Source organism: Squalius cephalus (assembly GCF_949319135.1).
Source record: "Squalius cephalus genome assembly, chromosome: 8".
In the NCBI taxonomy this organism is placed as follows: Eukaryota; Metazoa; Chordata; class Actinopteri; order Cypriniformes; family Leuciscidae; genus Squalius; species Squalius cephalus.
The window spans coordinates 25,158,212-25,178,441 of record NC_137129.1 but is presented as its reverse complement, the minus strand read 5'-3'; the positions used below and the strand labels follow the sequence as shown (position 1 = coordinate 25,178,441).

Genomic DNA, 20,230 nt, shown 5'->3' with positions numbered 1-20,230 from the left:
CCACCAATTAAACAGATCTGTCACTGTCAGCTTTCTATTGTGTCCTCAAAACAAAATTATTTTATGCAAAAAAAAAGTCCAGATCACTTCTGCAATACAATGCAAAAAAAAATGTATTGTCAATGTAATGTTAGAGTATTATCTTAATAAGAGTACACTACTTCATCTGGGTTTTATTTTCAAAGTAACGATTGTAGCGCAGCAGGAGTAGTTTCTCAAAACGCTGGTCTGTGAGATGGTTTCATTAACTTATTAGAGAACAATAAGATGATACTAATGAACAAACAACATCACCAATTAAACAGATCTGTCAGGTTTCTATTAAGTGTCCTCAAAACAAAATTATTTTATGCAAAAAAAAAAAAAAGTCCAGATCACTTCTGCAATACAATGCAAAAAATGTATTGTCAATGTAATTTTAAAGTATTATCTTAATAAGAGGTCACTATTTCATCTAGGTTTTATTTTCAAAGTAACGATTGTAGCGCAGCAGGAGTAGTTTCTCAAAACGCTGGTCTGAGAGACGGTTCCTTTTTGGGGTGAGGATGAGACTTCCAATACTAAACAGCCTCTCAACTGGTGCACTGGAAGGTGTTGCTGTGTTGGCTTTTAAGAAGATCTTCAAAATCCTGGGGAAATCATGTAAATTTTCCATATTTGCTGATTTCAGGTATTCACATATCTCCACGTCCACAGTAATTGCTTGGTCGTCATTTTGATTCTCCTCTTCAGGAAATGCAAAGAAGTCATTTTCATGGTCTCTGCTTTCAGGAGACTGCAGTGGCTCTTTCTGTGGTACCTCAATGGTGAGAGCACGACACTGTGCTGCCAGAATCATCTTGATGTTGTCTTTTCTTGTTTCATCCCTCAGCCACCGCAGCTTGAATTTTGGCAGGGTTACCGCAGCAATCAAAGCTTCATCGCTGTCAAGGATGGAGCTAAACCGTGTCTTGATAGCCTGCAAGAGAATTTTAGATAGGTTACACAGTTAATACACTAATAGACATGAATTCATACCAGAATAATACAATTTATGTCAGGACAAAATTAAGTAGAATTAAACTTAACAACACGCAAACATATTGTCTTGAAAGCACTGACACTATTCTATGAGAACTGAACTGAGCTGAATGATGACATCACTGTTTTTTTCCAGAACTGCTTTATAGCTATATTGAACTCATTTCATAGTTGATGATGAACTACACTATTATACTAAACCAAACGAAATAAACACTGAACTGATTTGAACTGTCTAATGACTGTTTACTATTTTCTTTTTAGAGCTGCTTTACAGCTAAATTGAATTCTGTTTGCATTATTGAATCATTATTTTCCTGTTATCCCTGTAAATCTGATTTGAAACGATCTATATTGTATAAAGTGCTATAAAAATCAAAGTGACTTGACATCAAATAAAACTACAATAAATAATAATAATAATAATAAGACCATATTGAACAGAATTACCTGAACTATGAGGTCTGGGAGGTCAGCCATCATATGAGAGAGGCCCTCTTTCAGTGCCAAGATTTTTGTCATCAGGATTTCAAGGGTAGGTTGAAGGGTTCCATAGAAACATTGATCTTCACCTTGAAGTATATCCAGTGCCATACAGACAGGCTTCAGAACCTTGCAATATTCTTTAATGAACTGATACTCTCTCTCTGTAATGCATCTGATGTCCAGGCGAGTGCAAAGTTGATTGAGGTCCACTAAGGGCATGTCTGTGACTCTGCTAAGTGCATCATAAAAAGAGTTCCACCTTGTAGTTGAAGGGACCAGCAACTTTCTTTTGCTAAATTCTTCCAGGCTCTCTGATGCCACAGTTGATCGACTAACTTTTGACCACAAGGCTGAACATTTTCCAGTTGCACTTCTGTACACTGCTTTGCAATCTGCCTTCGCCGTCAAAAATTTAACTATGTCGTTCGAGCATATAAGGTTAAGGGTGTGCGATGCACACCGGTAATGTGGAGGGAGAACATACCGTTCGCTGGACTCAATGTCATCTCGTAAAACTGCGTGCAAGTCCGTAAATATGACCTCGTCTTCATCATTCTCTGTTTCATTATCGTCGTCAGCTTGAAACATTCTGAAAGCTTTGACAAAGTTCGAGCCATTGTCAGTGACCGTGGCAGTTATCTTACCACAAAGAGCATATGAGCTGTGAATTTGCTCTAACTCCGCTGCGATGGTATCGTACGTGTGTCTCCCACGAAATCGTCTGCAGGCGATTGCAGCTTTTTTGCGATGCAGAGTAGCAGGATCTATCCAGTATACTGTAATTCCCAGAAAACTTTTATTCTGAGCAGTCCATAGATCTGCAGTGGTTGAAACATATTCCAAGTCGGCAAAAGTTTTCTTTAGTTCGGTCTCCATTTCCATATATGCATTGTCCAAAAAGCTTGCAAAGGTTTTACGATCGGGCAGCACGCCTCCCGGCCTTTTTCCTGTCACAGAGATTTTGCTGATGATATTTCTAAATGTGGGCGCCTCCACAGTGGACAGCGGCTGCATCTCCTCAACAATAAAAGCAGCAACCAATTTGTTGAGTTCAGTGGAACTAATTGTTTTACCTGGTGATGATGAACTGAAATCAAGCTTTTGTTGTTTAGCTTGAGGCGGGGTGCAGGTATCATTCGGCGCTCTCTCTTCCAATTCTGTAGTGCTGTGCTTTGCATGCAGATGTTTTTTTAAATTTGAAGTTGTGTTTTTTGCAGTTGACAAGAGCTTTTCACCAACACATAATTTACACTTAACAATTATTCCCTTCTCCTTTTCTTCGACTATTTCAAAATAATGAGAATACTTCCATCGCAGTAATGTAACGCTCTGGCCTGCCATCTCCGTTTCTGACTAGTGTTTGTTCCCGCGCAGGGCACGCACGTATCAGTGTTCTACGTGACTACGTTCATTTTAATTCTGTACTTTTTTTTTTTAATGCAAATTAATTAAACTGAAAAGTAACTCGCATTACTTTTTTAAAAAAGTAACTCAAATATTAATGTGTAAATTTATAAAGTAATGCTTTACTTTACTCGTTACTCCAGAAAAGTAATATTATTACGTAACGCACGTTACTTGTAACGCGTTACCCCCAACACTGTTCTGGACACATACACACAGGACAATGGAGGAAATCGAGTGTATGCTGTTTTTGGATGGTTTTGTTTTTGTTTTTGCTGTTTTTATTCAGGATACTCCGTCTGGCGCGTGCAATGATGACGCAGTGAATAGTGATGATTCTCTCTGATCAGCAGTCTGCCGTGTTTTCACGTCACATTTTAGTATCGCCTCAGCTCGTTTAGAACCTCGCCGGAGGTGGTACGAAAAAAAAGTACCTGGAAGCAGATACAGTTACAACTTTTACATAGTGGAAAACCAAACAAAGGCGAGGCGAGTCGATCCGAGCCGAGGCGAGCTGGTACTGTGTAGTGGAAAAGTGCCATTATTGACATCTCCATCATGTCGCTAGGCTACCTCCCGATCCCGCAGTGTTTTTTTTTTAGCCGCCCATTCCCGCCCGCAGCAAAGTTCAAACCGCCCGCTCCCGCGAGATTTGCCTTGGGTCCCGTGGGACCCGGCGGGACTCAATCCCAATGCAGCCCTCTAGTACAATTTCATCAATTTCGATTGTGTGCTCCTCTGACAGACAGCCAAAGCCTTTAAACACATCCCCATACTCAGGTTCAGGTTTATTGATATAGCCCATTTCATACACAGAACGGTAGCCCAATGTGCTTTACATAATCATAACAACTAAATAACAAATAAACAACAATTACTTCACAGGGAAAATAATACACAGAAAAGCAAAATAAATAATTAGAGAGAAAAAAAAAAAAAACAGCACAGATAAAAACATAAGAGCTTACAGACCACAGGTACAAAGGAGGGTTAGTGGAAGGCATCATAGAAAAGTTTTGTTTTTAGTCTGGATTTAAAAATGGAGATGGTGGGAGAGGTCTTAATGTCTATAGGAAGACGGTTCCAGAGACGGACCGCATAGCAGCTAAAGGCTGCCTCTCCCTGTTTGGTACGGGCGCTGGGTTTTTGTTTTTAGTCTGGATTTAAAAATGGAGATGGTGGGAGAGGTCTTAATGTCTATAGGAAGACGGTTCCAGAGACGGACCGCATAGCAGCTAAAGGCTGCCTCTCCCTGTTTGGTACGGGCGCTGGGTTGTACCAGTTGGAATTTTCCTGCTGACCTAAGTGATCTTGAGGGGCTATATGTTTCAAACATCTCTGCTATATAGAGAGGTCCTTGGCCATTTAGTGATTTAAAAACAAGAAAAAGGACTTTAAAATCAATTCTATAAATCACTGGTAACCAGTGTAGAGATTTTAAAATTGGTGTGATATGATCTTTTCTTTTGGTTCTGGTCAATAGCCTTGCTGCTGCATTTTGGATCATTTGAAGAGGTTTTATTGTTTTTTTAGGGAGACCAGTGAAAAGACCATTACAATAGTCCACCCTACTAGTGATAAAAACATGAATAAGCTTTTCTAAGTCTACCGGTAAAATTAAGTTTTTAACCTTCGCAATGTTTTTTAAGTGATAAAAAGACGATTTTGTGACTGCCTTCATATGGCTATTAAAGCTTAGGTCGCTGTCAATAATGACCCCGAGGTTCTTCACGGTTTCCGCTACCTCAAAACCTTTCATTCCCAATAGTGTGGCAGTCTTTAGTCTCTGATCCTTTTTCCCAAAGATAATTACTTCAGTTTTGTCTGTTTAATTTAAGAAGATTTTTAGCCATCCAGTCATGAACTTGATTAAGGCAATGATAAAGGGATTCAAGGTGAGCAAACTCATTGGGAGACAAGGATAGGTATAACTGTGTGTCATCTGCGTAACTATGGTAACTAACAGAATGGTTCTTCATAATTTGGCCAAGCGGGAGCATGTACAAATTAAACAAAAGAGGGCCAAGGATTGAACCCTGAGGGACACCACATGTTCGGGACATAGGAGCTGAAGCATGATGACCAATGGACACATAAAAACTCCTGTACTCTAAATAGGACTTTAGCCAGCAGATGACTGAACCAGAAAGACCCACACAGCATTCAAGTCTTTCTACTAATATGCTGTGATCAACAGTGTCGAACGCCGCACTGAGGTCCAACAGCATAAGAACAGTGGTTTTTCCAGCGTCATTATTTAGCCGAATGTCGTTAACTACTTTAACCAGGGCTGTTTCAGTGCTATGGTATTCTCTAAAACCTGACTGGTAGAGATCAAGACAGGAAGTTGAGGTCAGAAAAGCAGATATTTGATTAAAAACAATTTTTTCAATTATTTTGCCAATAAAAGGTAGATTTGATATGGGTCTGTAGTTGTTAAAGACAGACCCATCCAGGTTGTTCTTTTTAAGTAAAGGCTTTACAACGGCTGTTTTAAGAGACTTGGGAAATATGCCGCTCAGTAGAGAAGTATTAATTATTAAAAGCACATCAGTTGCTATTAGATGAAGCACAGATTTAAAAAAACTAGTGGGTAAAATGTCCAACTCAGATGTAGAGGAACTTAGACTTTGTACAGTCTTTTCAAGAGTGTCAAGGTCAACAGGGCTGAAATTTGAAAAAGTACTGAACTCATCTCAGATCTCTGACTAGTTCACGAGTTCACACTTACATATAATTTGAAGGGGTAAGTTTAATGCGTATTTGGCGTGCTGTCCGGAGGGAGGGCTCCGAGCTCGGAGTTCGGCCCGAACCCAGAGTACTCCCCCCGTATGTAAGTGCTTAGGACTAGAAGCGTGGAGAAGGGGTGGTGGAGGGATGCTGCAAAAACTGTCAATGGAATGAGGTGAGACTGCTGAGTATATATACACCTCTTACCATTGATTGCTGAGTGCTCTCCACCTGTGTTAATTATCTGAACGTGCTCCTCCCGAACCTTGTTAATAAAACATCATTTGGTGATTCAAAGTGAGAGATACTATGCGACGTATATGAAATATAATGTCTTATGTTCTCTACTTTGCTCTTAAAAAAAGAAGCAAATTCATTGCACTTATCAACTGAGAGTAGTTCAGGAGCCAGATGAGGGGAGGGATTTGTTAGCTTCTCAATAGTGGAGAATAGCGCACGGGTGTTATTTGCTTTACTGTTGATGATAGTGGAGAAATAAGATTGTCTTGCTCTACAAATTACAGAATTGTATTCGTAAAGTGTCCCTTTATGGATCAGATACTCGGTTAGGATTGAGTCATACTCGGGTTCAGACTCTTTTGATTCTTCTACCACCAGCACTCTCTTCACCAGATGCAGCCTCTCACAAGCAGACAAGCCCAAAATCCCTTGAAAATCCTTCGGCACCACTACAAATGACAGACTGTGTACTTTATCCTTATCGCATTTTTGCAACACATTTTCCTTTCACTGGTATGTCCGCTCCAGAGTATCCAGTTACTTTCAATTTAGCAGCATGCAACTTTGGTCGAGGCCTTAGTTTGTTGAATTCAGTTTCAGAAATGATATTAACTTGAGCTCCAGTGTCAAGCTTAAATGCTACTATACTATTGTTTATTTGCAGTAGTACGGTCCACTCTTTCTGTTCACCTCCACCTTCTGCTACTACATCCACATAGAATTCTTCCAATTCACACTCAGTAACGGCATTTACTTGGCTTGATGTTCGTTTACTTTTACAACAACGTGCATAATAATTAATTTTACTACAATTGTTGCAATTTTTCCCATAAGCTGGACATTGTCTCGATGGATGTTGCATCCCACAACGATCGCACATTCTTTGAGGCTTATCAATTACCATCCTGCTTCGTTCCTGTTGCGTCGCTTGTCTTGCACTTACACCGGGTGTCTGATACTTCTTTACAACATCCACAGCACAGGTCTCATTTAACAATTCTTTCGCTTGCGTCTTTACAGTCTCTGCCGCTCTACAAAGTGAAAGCGCTTTCTCCAAGTCCAAATCCTGTTCTCGAAGTAACCTTTCCCTCAATCCATTGTCAGGTATTCCACACACAATTCTATCTTTGACCAACGAATCTGTTAACTCTCCAAGCTCACAAGTTTTACTCCTATGTTTGAGCTCCGTAACATACTGATCAATTGTTTCTCCGCTTTTCTGCATGTACGTGAAAAATCGATGCCTTTCATAAGTAACATTTCTCTTGGGTATGCAAAACGCTTCAAACTGGTCCATTATCGGCTGTAACTACAAACTCTCTCCTTCTTCAAAAGTGAAATTATTATATACTTCCAAAGCTTCATCACCAACCACATGAAGAAATAATGACGCTTTCATTTTCTCAGACTTACGATCCCCATCAATCGCAGATAGATATAGAAGAAATCGTTGCTTAAATCGTCTCCAATTTTCAGCAACATTACCGGACAATTGAAGCTTCGGAGGCGGCTGTAATCCTTCCACTTCCTCTGTTTTCTCGTCACACGTGTATATGTAATCCACAAACTTTCACTTCTGAAACCACTTCTGACACCAAGTTTTGGTCGGGATGTTCCTTTGTCAATTACACAGACTCCAGATCAATTGAAGAGTAGCTTTTTACATTTATTAGTCTCTTTCACAATGGCGTGCCGCCACACACACACACACACACACACACACACACACTGTGCTAATCTCAACAATCCCCCACCCTCTGCACATGCACAAACATATACTAGGCAGGGTTGCCACTACTCCATAAAACCAGCCACTATCATTACAGTTGTTTAACTAATTGCCTTAATTTTTGCCCGTGAAGTGATTTAAGGCGAGACACGGCAGGCAAAATCAGGGTTTTTTTTTTCTTTTTTTTCACTGGTCAATTTTGAGATTTTGGGCTATTTGTCTTCAATGCCTTCTTTCAGACTTGTGGTGAAAAAAAGTCCAAAATACACATTTAGGTCTTTATTTTACTACATTTTGTCTATTTGCGTCTGTAGATTTCTCCTAAATTCAACAAAAGTTGGCGTTCTAAATCTATATGCTGCTCCGCGATCGCTGTCTGCACCTGTCATCACAAACACAGTTGAAAAGCTCTCTCTCTCTCTCTCTCTCTCCTGTACAGTGCTGTCGGATCCAAATATGGTCATTTCCTTTAATCAGCAACCAATCATGAAAGTACAATGGGGCATTTAACTCTAAAAGCGAAATCTCATTGGCTGATGTCAATTTCTGACAACGTGATTCGTTCAGATGCATCATGTGACGTGCTCTGACATTTTGATGTGTGTTTTTGACTGGGGTTCTGTTCAGTTGAAGGCCATAAATGCTGTGTTATAAGTTTTGATGTGTTTTAGGTGGTTTGTATTGTTGTTGCTGATGATTTGATAAGATATTGTGTCTGTAAATAGTTGTTTCTACTAAAAAAGTATGATTTTTTACATTACAAATCTTTAAATGCTGTTTTCTCAAAATGTGTTGTTTGTTATTCTCCGGATCAACTGAGGAAGTTTTATAAAGTTTAATTATCTATTATTTTAAAATGTTACCCTATTCATCTGTAGTGTCTCACCTTAAGTTAGTGGTGTGTTGTGTATAGCTGTATGCCTTATAGGCTAGCCTACATTGTTTAGTTTAAATGAGTTGCTATTTTTTTGACACAAAAGCTTAAAGGGATACTTCACCTCTGGGAAGATGAATGTGTATTTAAAATAGGTAATTTAAGTAGAAGAAATGTGAAGAAATTTTTGAATTTGGAGCTTTCTAGACTGAGAAAAGCCAGAAAATGTATTTTTGGCTTATGTGGATGAAAGACAACAACTCCCAGAATGCACTTGCTTCGCTGCCTTAGGAGGCCACGCCTACTGGTAAGGGAGCGCAGTTGAAAACAAACAACAAGGCTAGCCTACGTGATGAGTTTGCCAGGGATTTAGAGATCGCCCAAAATGTCCGGGATTCGGCTTTTGCGTTCTACAGTCGACAATCATTCATTGTTTACTGTGGCGAGCAGGACGAGGCTGACGGCCGCGGGAGAACGGCGCGAGGCCGGTGGCGTCATTACTGAGACGCGCCGGTCTCGCATCTCTCACGGAGGAGTGGGAATTTTCTTAGCAATGGTAAAACGCACATCAACCGATCACTTGTTTAGCGTTCATGTAAACACTACATTCAGATTCACCAATCGGAATGAATTCAGTTAGATTGAAACAAAAGGATTGAATCCCGTACATTTTGAACGATCTCGCCCGGGAAAAGGAGGATGGTAAACCCTACTTACTCAGCTTTCTCCTACTATTCAGCTTTCTCCACAGAACAAGAGCCTGCTAGCTTAGCTTCTAAAGAAAGACGGCTGACACTGTGTACATTCTGTGAGTGAGATCCAACCCTCTATGGGCGGGCTGAAAACATGCGGAACAACGCCATCTACTGGCTGTAGTCTTTAGCCTCTGGCCAGAAAATCCTCCGATGACGCAAAATGACGATTTTTGCGTCATCGGAGGATTTTTTCCAGACAAAAAATACATAAATCTCTTGTCTCAGGGGGATATGAGGGTGGAAAGCATGGTAATTCGAAAATACTACAGGTTTTCTACTATTACAAAGCTTAAAGGAGACATATCATGCTTTTAAATCGTTCCTTTTTACATATAAATCATACATTTGTAGTCTATATAAAGCGGAACTGCAATGCTTGGGTCTGAATTCCTCATTATTATAGCTCCACAGGCCCCTTTTCTACCCCTTTTCTGATGTGCGTCTGAGAGCAACTCGTTTTGGTGCGGTCTCTTTAAATACAATTGAGACACTTCATACCCCGCCCCCTCTCCAGGATGCAGAGGTTCAACTCCACCCCGTTCGGCCATTTTTGATAGCCGAGATACGATTATCTAGCGGCACAGAAACTTTTTATTCACACGTTATTAACAAAATGTCAACAACGGAAGACTTGTCCAGCCAGCCTTACATGTTCGAGCCAGAGTCGGAGTGAGATGAAAATGAAGACGACGAACCTGCAGAACAACGTCTTCATATGGATGTATCGCAATGGTGTGTTACTGTATTTACACATGAAACTTTGGTCTTCCGACCTTTTACCACCGTGTCGATTTATTTTGATTAATATGTGCGAGGGAGAGAGAGCAAGACAGCGTCTAGTTTGGTGACGGTGTCTTGTTTACACTTTCGCCTGGCTCCGAAGAGAGAGAGAGAGAGAGCGTGCGCGCGACCGGGTCTCTCTCTCTCTGCTCGTTCTTTCAGTTAAACATGCGCCCTGTCACAATCTACATTAGACGGTGTAATGAAGCGTGTGGGTTACTACATCCAACAACCGAACATTTTAACTTACCCTCTCGTAACTTCTGCATCTTTTAGCTTGGACTACAAAATTGCAGCGAGAAATAAAAATGGCGGATTGCTCGAAGTGTTGGGCTGGAAGTCAATGTCCTTATTTGGCAGTTCCGCTGCAAATACTGTGACGTAATAGTTCACAAAACGTCATAGATAACAGAAAAATCTGAACAGGTTGAAAAATAAGGCCAAAACAGAATATAAAGATATCAACGAAGCACCTGAAGAGAATAATTTCAACTTTTCTGTACTTCTAAACACTCCAAATATACAACAAAATGCATTTAAGGGCTAAAAAAGTGGATTTAGCATGATATGTCCCCTTTAATGCTAAATCCTGAAGTATCCCTTTAATTTCCACCAGGCTGATATATGGTTGATTTAACAGAAATTAGGGAGTGTGTTGTTATTTATTTCAAACCGTGCTCTGCTGATAGTTTTCATTATTTGAATTTCTTTTACTTTCAGCCTACTTTATTTTCGGGTGAACTGTCTTTGCACTGCTGACTAGCCTGAATAAAATAGACAGGTCATTGTCTATGCTGGTGGTTTGTCCAGCCTTTATTGAGCTCTGTTGGTTGAACATGATGATTAGACAGTGTTTTGTTATTGCCTTTGCCCAATATTGCAAAATAAAGGTGTAACTGTTTTTGCAGTTTGTCTATTCTTTTTTCTACTATTTAAGTCTTTTTTTTTCTAGGAAAAACTATAGGCCCACTCACTTTTTCACTGGCCCGCCCAAAATACAATTTCTGCCTACGCCACTGATATAAAGCACATCCTGCTCTTTTCTTTCTCTTTCATTCATGTTTTGTTATTAATAACTTTAAACCGAATCGTCAACTGAAATCTGTGCGGACACCCCATAATACTTATCTAAAGGGAAATACTGATTTACTCCACTTCAGTCCTCTCTGAAAGCTTACCTGGGAGAAGATTTTGCTCTGTTCCATTAACATAAACCTCTCTTGGTGCTGTGCTCTGATTTAAGAAACTTATAGAGGATTACAAATAAAGATGACAAATACAGTGACTATCTACATGCATTGCTGTCAGAAGCAGAGATAAACAAGTGAAGTCTGGTCAGCACAAATAATTAATATAGATTTCAATGGACTATTTCAAGATTTTGGTCCTGTCAGTTGAAGAAAGTTTATCAGAGAAAATTATTTAAAAGATTGTGCCCAGAATCTGTATTTATGTTGTAATACTCACCAATTCTTTTAGTCTTATAAAGGTAAAAGCCGAGCACTGCAATACAAGCTACTGCAACTACAGCTCCAATCACAATTCCAATAACCAGGACAGGGCCTTCATTGCAATCCTTGCATTTTCCATCTGCAGAAAATAAACAAAAATAATAATAAATGGACAAAGTTACTGTATGTAAAGTCTAAATGTCTACTACATTTAGAAAATTAAATTCCATTGTTGATAAGAGTTATTTTAAGGTGTCATAAAACACTAAACTACATTTTTCTGAGATTTTAAAAGGTTTTTGTGTAGCACATTAATGGATGTTAAAGGGGTCATGAACTGGATTGTTTTATTATTTTATAATGTTGCCTGGGGTGCCCTTATAATGTTAGTATTATTTTTACATCAAAAATTGTCATAATTTATAAATAAAAGCCATTTTTCCCAGCCTGATTTCAGCCTTAGATTTGAACGCTCCGTTTTAAGGGGCGTGTCTGCTGTGAGACTGCAGTGCAAACGCCCACTGCTGTGATTGGCTGACATGCTTGCATATAAAATAGATAGTATTACATGAACTCTCTCCAAAACTTTTACTACGTTTTTACTATTACAGCTATCGAGATTAACAAATCGTGAAAAGTATCGTTTAAAGCATTATATTTAAATCTATTCCATCACATGAAAGGTTGCAGCATGATGAGCACTGACTGAGCAGATGACAGACAGTCTGTTGATCGCGTGAATAAAGATCTTATCATTGCAACGCAATTTTTGCACTCTCACAAATGCTTACACCAAATCACAATGCAAACACGATGTGAATACACAGTAAGAGCTTCGTTGTGTAGTGTAACAGTGTCATTATTTCATCACGAGTTTGGCAAGTGTCCAGATAAGCTCTCGCGGCTCGCGCTGTGCTGTTTGATTGACAGCTTGGGCGATTGAAAGGGATCGTTCTTTGATCGCTTTCTGTATATAATTTAATAACAGTTTAAAAAAGATTATTTTCATAATACTACGAGAAATGATGTGAAGTTGATCGTTTAGTCACTGATGCATAAACAGTATTGAACGATTTTAAGAGAAATATCTGAACTTGAATAATTACACAGAAATAACTGATCGCAGATCAGGCATTAGAATGCACATGGTTACTTACATGTTGCTGGCAGATCCGTGTCGGGAAATTGTGATTGACTGATTTAATAAAGTTTAACCATGCTGGAATCCGAAGGAAGCTTATGCAGACTGTCTTCTTCCTCAAACAGGCGCTGCACAATATTTAGTAAACAGCATGTTTATTGCTTGTAAGTAGCCGGTTTAGCAATTATCATGTCATCCTATGTTATTTAGCATGTTTGGGCGAATCGGTGGGCGGGGCTAAACAGGCCGTGTTGAAGTAGGCGTTGATCTTCTTTTGTGAAGGCGGTGTTTTATCCTCTTTGACGTCATAGTTCCCCACTTTGAAAAACGAGTCGTTTGCTGAGCCTGATGTCTATAAAAGCTTTTATTGGACTAACAAGGTAGTTTTCAGTTCTGAAACTTACAGGATATTATTATAGTATGATGATCTCTTATATGTCAAAAGCTCAAGGAAATTTTGATTTCTCAGTTCATCACCCCTTTAACATTTTCATCTGTAATTTTAATTGTAATAGAATCCTTATCTAGGCACTATTTTTGACTTTCGGGTTTAAAATCTTCATAGTGTCATTGTCATAGGTTGTGATATTTTCTCTCATTATGGTGTACTGATAATTATTCATGAGACATTTGTGCACTTATCCTATGAGAGACACATTTATGGATCACAAGTGTTTGTTTTCACTTTGTAAGTGTTTCTATGTGGCATAATTTCTCTTTCATAGACCCCGAGTCTCCAACACAAACATGATCCATCCATTCTGTGAGTGTAACCCTCGGTAAACACTGCAGGTGTCATGATGCTCACAAACACTGAGATGTAACTCTAATTTCACTAAGCTAATTGGTCACTAAAAACATACACATCATGCTTTCAAGTTGTTTCAAGTAGGCACTTCCACCAGGAAAGAGCCCTACTCTAATGATTAAATACTTTCACTTTACCTACCCCATTTGACAATAATTGGTTCTTTGAGAGTTTTGTGGGACACAAAACAGTCATATTCTGCTTTTTCATCCTCCTTGATGTCCACACTCTTCCTCAACTGGAAGGTTCCATCATTGTTTGAATCCACAGGAACCAGACCAATCTCAATTTCAGGCAGGAATGTGCGATATTTTCTTATGGTCAACATCACATCTCTGGGGTAGAAACCAGTGGCCATACAGGTGAGTTTCAGCTTAGTTTTGTCACTGGTAGACTTTTTCGCAAACACATCAACCTTTGGAGGAGCTGCAGACACAGAAATCAGTTTATCAATCAGTTATATCTCTATGACAGCTGCAGATAATCAACAAATACAAATACTCTACATTTATTCACAGCCCTTTTTGAGCTCCTCATCTCCATATTCTCTGAATTTATTGAGCCAGTCCACACACTCTTTCTCCAGGTAGCCCTTGGTGTACTGGTTCAGGATGGGAACATTATCCCATTTCCTCTTGGTTGGAAGAGCTGCATCAACTGGGGCAACCCACTGAGACGACTCATCATCAAAAGACAGGAAGTTATCGCCATCATAACTGTACTCATCAATGCCTTTGGAAAACTGCTGTTCAATTCCATCTTGATAAATTTCACACCCATGTCTCCACTGAAGAAAATGAACATCTGAAAGGGACAGAAAAAAAATGTTTTTCAGATGATAATAACAATATAATATGAAAATTATATGTATATGCAGGTAAATATGTATCAATATTTCTCACCTGAATTATTGTCTTTCATAGTCCATCAGAATTTTGACATTCACATTAAACCACTGTTCTTTGCTCTTTCTTGACTGGGTGCCTTTTTCCCAGTAATCCTCCTGCATTTTGTCTTTCATCCATTGCTGTGTGGGAATCTTTCTCTTTACCTTGCTATTGTAATAGTCAATCTGTCATCTAGAATACCCATAGCTGTGAATTCATAGATGCCTGGTAGATCGACAGGTTTGGACAAGGCTGTGTAAATGTAGTACAGGGAGTGTTTGTCTGTAAACCAAATGAATAAAATAGACTGCATAAAACAAGTGTATGTGATAAAATTAGTTTCTGAAGGAGAGAACAGATCAAATATGAGGTTAGACACACGCAGAAAAGTCTCAAAACATTTCAGTTACAGAAAAAAACGAACAGACTTAATTTTTTTAGAAAAATGCATTTCCGGGGGAACTGCAAAGTGTGCTTGCTCGGGTGCGGTTCACTAACGTGAGCAGGTAGTGGATAAGGGTGCGTTGAAGTTTGCTTGATGTGAGAATTTCAACAATAGTACTTTTTTCAAGATTGTGCAAAAAGGTGAAAAGCTATGTGCATTAAGAGACATGTCTGCAATGTAGACTAGTGCCAGTGGCATTGTTTATATGGCTTGGTTGTTGGTTTTGAAATAATTGGTTATGAATATACAGCAGAGAGTGGGAGTGTTTTGGGTGATGAAATAGTAGCCTATTGAAAATAAGTTGACACTCTTCATTTACTGTATACAATAAGCCAATACAAAACTCACCCAGCTGTTCTGTGGTTGAGCGTGCCCTTTGATTAGGAACAAATTTACTATCTCAAATTAAGGTCTACCATAATTAGCGATGCTTTGATTGCTGCTGTCAAGATGGTTGTCATCACCTACACAGAAACGCTGATTTTTATAGCCTACCGTCAGTCCTCATATTGTAATTAAATGAAAAACGCTATCAGTTTCACTATTAGCTTACTCTAGCAATGCAATCGCAACAACATGGATAACGCTGTTTGGCCTTGCCTAACTTTATATGACATATGCGCCATATGCTAGAGTTACACATCCCACTGCCATTTCAGGGCTTGAATTTCGGTGCGGGAATGTGGGGATTGCGCATAATTTAAACCATTCCCGCAAGGTTAGCTTTTATAGTGCGAGAAATTCCTGCACAAATATATTCGCTTCATCTCAGAGCAAATTATTAAAAAATAAATTCACCGATGCGAGAAAAAAGATGTCAAACTGTCTTTTATTTTCAAATTTAATTCCTCAATCAGCACTGGACCAGCATTCTCTGTCTTCCGCTGAGCCCTGGCCGTAGACAGATCATATGCTTCACGCTGTCAATGCAGTGGTCTGCGTTCCGCTGATCTTATTCACACTATCGAGTGTAGGTGCAGCATTCTAACATTGAGTCATAATGAGCTGTTTGTGAAGAAATTATCCGCTTCCAAATTATGTCATTTTAATCATGAAACTGAAACATTAAAAACAATTTGCTCTTTAATCTTTACGGTGTGTGAGTGATAGAGCGCGGCAGCAACGAACCAACTGATCGCTTGCAGCGTAACAACATTGAATGCTCGGCCGAACAGCTGATCATAGCTGTACAGGGCGCCTTATTATTTTTCATCTCCATAAATATATCTAGTAGTAAAGCTAATGCAAGGGCTAGAAATCAATTAATCTTTTGCTGATACTTCCTTGTCATCATGGAGAGCGCGGTTCACGGTTGCATAGCAACGACAGACGCTACGGGACAGCAAGTGCTTGTGGAAAGGAGACAGCGGCGCGCTCGCACTTTCCACTTGTTTTTACACATCTAAGATGCGTTCCATTCGACAGGGTCCATACGCAGTGTTCACTGCTCCCCTACTCCCTGAGCAGGGTATATCAGTTGAAGTGGACTTCACTGACAATAACCGCTCATTTGAAACGCCCTGAAAACGTTATCAAAGAAAGTCAACGAGGGGGTCGCCCAGATTATATAACATAAATATATATAGGACTACATTCATATTTTAATTTTTATTATTATATTATTACAATTATTTGCACTATTTTACAACTACCTAAAATAAAATCACTTTACTTCACAAACTAGCTAAGCTGGCTGCATTCACTGAGGTAAATTATAATCATCAAAAATAGTATATGTAATATTCACAACAATAACCGTTAAAAATACTGTCATTTGTATAACAATGGCGAAATGTATGAATACTTACACACATACGTAAACTCCTCCACCATTCTGACTGGTGATGACGTGGTGCGCGAAATGACAGTTGGGTGATCATCGCCCTCCACTTCCTGTGAAGTGATGTATCAATGTTCTATTATTCCCTATGCCGTGCGCAGTGCCCTTCGAACTGAACATGTTCGCTCCCTTCGGATTGGAATCTCACTTAAGATGGTGGAAAACCCTGTGAAGTCCACTTCGCAGTCCACAACGCACCTCTAGAGCGACGTTGTTGATTGTTTGAGCATGTGACTGCGCGTTTCTCCTTGTTTTCTATTGTTATGCGCAGCATATTTCCTGTGTGCACAAACACAGCCACAGACAATGAATTGTTTGTTCGGTTAGCAAAGAAGAGCATGATGTATTTTGTATAGTTTGTTTTTCTTTTTTTGTTATTAACTGTTTTGAGAACTGGAAATGCACAATTCATGCATACAAATCTGTATATATTAATAAATGAAGATGATTAAATTAGACCGATGCAAAAAACGAAATTCATGCCTGCATTTATTAAGACAAACCTAGTAAAAACGAATGCAGTCTATACACTGACTTGGCAGCTCTGTGAAATGTAATACAACAGTGCCACCTACTGTCTAAATGCATTAACATTAAAAGTGTGAGGTGAAACTCTTGAATAGACATAGGTAAATGGGTTTGTCTATTAGCCTGAAATAAAAAATAAAAATAAAAATTTCAGATCTTGTGCTTCCTCACATTGGAGTCTTGAGTTAATGTACAAAGTTTGGTTTCGATATGTGACAGCGTTCCTGAAATATGAACTACTTCCTGTTTTGGCGACTACGCCGTCGATTTCGTTTTGGCTGTGACGGGCAAACGCTTCCGAAAATCAAAAATCCTTCTAGTAACTTTTGTGAGGCTTGGTCCAAGGATCATGTAGATCCGGTTTCGTGAAGTTCGGACCAAATTTGTGACCTGTGAAAATTTAGTTTCGCTTTCTGTTCAATCCACTATGGCGGACGAACGACATGGACTCGTGATGTCATCTTCGCGAGCAACTTACACCGGTACTGACCGTACGTTTTAAAGTTGGAACGGTGTCTCTGTCTCAAAGGGCCTAGGCGCAGGAGCTGGCCAAAATTTCTCTCACGGGAATAATAATAATAATAATAATAATAACTAGAAAAATGCATTTCCGGAGGAACTGCAAAGTGTGCTTGCTCGGGTGCAGTGCACTAACGTTAGCAGGTAGTGGATAGATGCGAGATGCGAGAAAAAAATGCGAGAATGCGAGAAAAAAGATGTAAAACTGTCTTTTATTTTCTAATTTAATTCCTCAATCAGTGCTGGACCGGCATTTTCTGTCTTCCGCTGAGCCCTGGCCGTAGACAGATCATATGTTTCACCCTGTCTGTGTGGTCAGTGGTCTGCGTTGCGCTGATCTTATTCACACTATCGAGTGTAGGTGCAGCATTCTAACATTGAGTCATAATGAGCTGTTTGTGAAGAAATTATCCGCTTCCAAATTATGTCATTTTAATCATGAAATTGAAACATTAAAAAACAATTTGCTCTTTATGGTGTGCGAGTGATAGAGCGCGGCAGCAACGAACCATCAGCTTGCAGCGTAACAACATTGAATGCTCGGCCGAACAGCTGATCATAGCTGTACAGGGCGCCTTATTATTTTTCATCTCCATAAATATATCTAGTAGTAAAGCTAATGCAAGGGCTAGAAATCTATTAATCTTTTGCTGATACTTCCTTAGCTGTGTCTGAAACCGCTCACTCGTTCACTCATTCACTAATCCCTACATAGTGAATGGCAGTTGAGTGCACTACATCAGCAAAGAATTCGGACACTGACATAATTATCACGCGCCAGAGAGCTCAGACAATTTGTCATAAACATTACTTACCCATCTTTAATATTTCCTTTTTTTGGCTGTATGAATTGTATGTAACAATTGTATGTATGTATTTTTCACGTTTATTGCGTTATTTGATTAAAAAAAAAAGATAATAAAAACACTTGCTTGTCATATTTATTTACTTTTTACATTTATATGTGAAAATAAAAGAGAACAAAACACTACACAACACATTTGTTTATTCAAATATAGATATAACGGTATATATAAATAAATAACCAGGCGTCTGCTTACGCATCGAAAGTCTTCTTTCTTCGAGATCTGAAGCCAAAAATTATACTTAATTTTGTATTCATTGTCAACGCAGTGCGGCAGCCGGCAGACCATGGCAGGCTGTATGAGCGTGCTCATTGGCTGCTCAGCGGCAACTGCTTAAACCTTCCAATGAGGGCGCTTCGCACACCACTATAACCGTCAAGATGGGTGTGGCCAGTGTGTATATAAGCAGGGCTCACAGGCTGAAATTCTGATTTTCTTGTCTTCAGCGAAGCTCTTCGCATCGCTGGATCTTGAGAGCCGCCGCCGGTGAAACCAGCGACCAGCAAGCCTAGGACAGCGCCTGAAGAAGCCGGCCACCTTCGCCGCCTTCAGCCATCCGTGCCTGCTACGCTATCCGGCGACATATCCTTTTATTACTGCTGTGTGTGCTCGCCCTGCGACACACACTATCTCTCACTGTTCTAAAAGAGCACGAGGCGTTTTTGTTTTTGTCCGTTGCGCCCCGCTCAGCAACGGAGACCGCCACCTCTTCTGCGCTCTCTGCCTGGGCCACGAGCACGCCGCCACCGCACTCTCTACGGGCGGCTGCCCCGAGTGCGAAGAACTTTCAATGTCGACCCTGCGGGCTCGACTTGAAGTTTTCGACCAAGCTGTCGCTCCGCCTGTCCCTGCCGGGCCGCGCAATAGGAAGCGCCGCTCGCAGAGACCACCGGAGACTAATATGACTGAGGAGCTCGCCGGAACCTCTCCCTCGAGCTTCTCTCTCGCCCTCTCCGCCACCCCTCCTGGCCACTCAACCGCCGGCTCTCGCCCGCGCCGCCGCCGCGTCAGGGGATGAGGCGAATGAGATAGACACCCTCCCTCTGTTCGAGCCGCGCTACTGCGCCGCTCACAAGGGATGGCAGAAGTGGACGGTCTCGGAGCGAGCTTCCCCTCCCTCTGTTCGAGCCGCGCAAACTGCGCCGCTCACAAGGGATGGCAGAAGTGGACGGTCTCGGAGCGAGTTTCCTCTCCCTCTGTTCGAGCCGCGCAAACTGCGCCGCTCACAAGGGATGGCAGAAACGGACGGTCCTGGAGCTCTCTTTACGTTACAAGAAAGCTACTCCGTCCTTGCGCGGACCTACCTCAATTTCTCACACATTTCTCAGTCCCCTCTTAAGTTCAGGCGACTGGAATTGTTCATATTGCAGTATACGAGCCTGTTATAAATACAGAGTCTCTCACAGAGCCCACTCTCATAAAGTAGGCAGAAGCCGCTCGAGTGCGGTGTCAGGTCCAGGAACCAGTGCAACCTGACAGAACGCCTTCTCGTGTGGGCTCACCGCTCGTTGCGCTCGCTGAGAGCCGCGCACGTGCCGGGCCATTTGAATGTCGGTCCAGACAGACTGTCCAGAGACATTATTCCCCCGGGAGAATGGTCCCTGCACCCTCAGACAGTCCAGTTCCTCTGGCGCCTATTCGGCAGAGCGGAGGTCGACCTCTTTGTGTTGAAAGACAACGCTCACTGCCCGATATTTTTCTCGAAAAGCGAGGATGCGCTGTCCCAA

General features: G+C 40.6%; 1 pseudogene across 1 annotated transcript in view; it reads right to left on the bottom strand.

Annotated features, from left to right (window-relative positions):
- Positions 1-454: 454 nt before the first annotated feature.
- Positions 455-20,230, bottom strand: part of LOC307163309 — a 104,080-nt pseudogene continuing 84,304 nt past the window's right edge. The window contains exons 6-13 of the transcript in view: positions 14,321-14,587; positions 13,935-14,222; positions 13,560-13,844; positions 11,486-11,608; positions 6,163-6,329; positions 1,991-2,145; positions 1,471-1,735; positions 455-958 (exon numbers count right to left, since the gene is read on the bottom strand). The product of the transcript in view is annotated as an uncharacterized misc_RNA (transcript). The remainder of the gene's footprint in view (positions 959-1,470; positions 1,736-1,990; positions 2,146-6,162; positions 6,330-11,485; positions 11,609-13,559; positions 13,845-13,934; positions 14,223-14,320; positions 14,588-20,230) is intronic.